Source organism: Octopus bimaculoides, chromosome 2 (genome assembly GCF_001194135.2).
Source record: "Octopus bimaculoides isolate UCB-OBI-ISO-001 chromosome 2, ASM119413v2, whole genome shotgun sequence".
Taxonomy (NCBI): domain Eukaryota; kingdom Metazoa; phylum Mollusca; class Cephalopoda; order Octopoda; family Octopodidae; genus Octopus; species Octopus bimaculoides.
Genome location: NC_068982.1, coordinates 52,818,408 through 52,821,234, shown reverse-complemented (window position 1 = coordinate 52,821,234; position 2,827 = coordinate 52,818,408).

The window sequence follows — 2,827 nt, the reverse complement described above, 5'->3', positions numbered from 1 at the left end:
TATATACAAATATTCTATAATTATAAACATAATTGTAATCAGGAGTCAGCTAATTGCTTCGCCACGCACCGAATTTAGAAATAGGAGTTAAATGTTTTTTCGTCTTTTCTATTACCATAAAGATCTCCCAGATAGTAACACACTTTTCTACGTAGGCAAAAAGAAAAAATAACGAATCCACACGACTCAGATTAGCTACATACGCGTTTCGAGATTAAAGTAAAGCTATATTTACTTACCTATTTCTCATCTTCAGTGCAGCATTTCGAATTATGAATTTGAGAGCGTTAGGATTAAATATATACGCGATCAAGTGTTATTTTAACGTACCGAACTAGTTGGTAAAATTATTAATTATTAATTAATTAATTGATTAATCAATTGATTAATTTTACCTTTTTATTATTATTGAAATTATAATTTACTCCCTGATCGAAAACTGCAGTTTCTGCGGGATTGCCCGTAACACACACGTGGGTATTGAGGATAAATATGTGTTCACATTCGGCTGTATATTTTTGGAAGTGTTGGTTGAATATGTGTTATGCGATGACGCTTAATCGGCGTAGGAATGGCTGTGTGGTAAGTAGCTCGCTCACCAGCCACATGGTTCCGGGTTCAGTCCCACTGCGTGGCACCTTGGGCAAGTGTCTTCTACTATAGCCTTGGGCCGACCAAAGCCTTGTGAGTGGATTTGGTAGACGGAAACTGAAAGAAGCCCGTCGTATATATGTATATATATACTATATATATATATTGTTACGAACGCCCGCGCGCGATGCGCCTCGGCGAAGAGAAAACTCGCGCGCGCGCGAACGTCGACGCTCAGTGAGTCGGGATATCCGCCACGACTAAACCCAGCCGGAGCACGTAACGACGACAACAGGCAAAAGGAGGAAGAAACAACACGGAGACCATACGTTGCGTAGTGAAACTAACTTTTTTTTTCTTTTAGAACATCACAATACATCATCAATACAAAACAGAGCATTGCGTAACAATAATCCAATAACATGTAACAATAGCGCATGCAACAACGTAATCAAAGTTTACAATCAAGAGTTCGTATACCAAGTCAATTAAAAGTTCTTTCACTTCGTTGTTTTTCTTTTCTTTTCCATCAGTTAACATCAAACAAAAGTTAACAGTTCTTTTAACATCACGTAACGACAAGTACATTTTTCTTTGAAGAATATTTACACAAACCTTTACCGCAAGAATTTCCTTTCCTTCAAAGCCCCCACTAGAATCCAAGAACTCACCAACTGACTACTACAATCTCTTGCCTGCCACAACAGTTCCATCTCTCTGCCCCTCTCTCTCTCTGAGACTCTATGCATTTCTGCTGACTCGTACCTGCTGACCATAGGCTCTCTCTCTCGGCCTCTCTCTGTCAGACTTATCACTGTTCATCTTCACTGGCTCTCGTTCTTCATCCAACTGCCGTCCACCAACTCCTCGATGCCAAACGCTCTCGCCAACTGCTCGCGCCAACTGCCTGATACCAACTGCCCTGGCCAACCGCTCGCGCCAACTCCGTACGCCAACTCCCGATGCCAACTGCTCACGCCAACTACCGTCCCCAAATCTCACTGTCGTATTTATCACAAATACCATAGCTCAACAGTGCTACTTTTACCAGGGTATGAAGCTTCGAAAATATATTGTCAACTTTATTACTATTATTTAGTAGATAATCTTTTAATGGGAAGTATATCTCTCTGTGTTTTGTTTAGCCCAGAGTTGCCTTTGATGTAGCAGACCCATTGTATAGTTTGTTTGTTTTTTCTTTCTGAAATACTGTAAATCTGTGTCTTTCTTTTGATGAAAGGGCGTGTTTTAAGAGAACTTGGCTGCCTTTTGTACTAACTCAGGTTATCACAAAGTTGGGTCAGTTTAGTACAGTTCCTTAGTTTATTTTTCTGAACTTTCGCTGACTTGAAAGGGTCAGCGATCACTCCTACGCTAAAAATAACTGTACTTGTTCACAGGACAAAGGAAATACCATTGTCCTCAACAACCAGAATACGGTTTCAAACCCAGCTCGGGAGATAGGGACATAACATTAATTTGTTTTTCGGTGGTCGCATCAATATGTTTGTGCGTGTATATGTTTGTGTGTCTGTATTTGTACCCCCAACCAACATCACTTGACAACCGATGGTGGTGTGTTTATGTCACCTGAAACAAGTAAAAGAGTAAAAGAGATATTTAATCCTAACACTCTCGAATTTATATTTCGAAATGCTGCACTGAAGATGAGAAATAAGTAAGTAAATATAACTTTAATCACGAAACGCATATGTAGCTAATCTGAGTCGTGTGGAATCGTTATTTTTCCTTTTTGCCTATGTAAAAAAGTGTGTTACTGTCTGGGAGATCTTTATGGTAGTAGAAAAGGCATTTGACTCCTATTTCTAAATTCGGTGCGTGGCGACGCAATTAGCTGACCCCTGATTATAATTATGTTTATAATTATAGAATATTTGTATAATTTTACCTAAAGAGGTGATTTTAACATACCGAACTACTTGGTAAAATTATTAATTATTAATTAATTAATTGATTAATTATCTAATTAACTTTACCCTTTTATTATTATTGAAATTATATATGTATATATGTATATATACGCGCGCACGCACACACATACACAAACTCTCTCACACACACTCACACCTGACGTACACACACTCACAAACACATTCATATATATATATTGTATAATAAAATAGAGCTTGTGTGTATGTGTGTGTGTGTGTGTGTGTGTTGTGTGTGTGTGTGTGTGTGTGTGTGTGTGTGTGTGTGTGTGTGTGTGTGTGTGTGT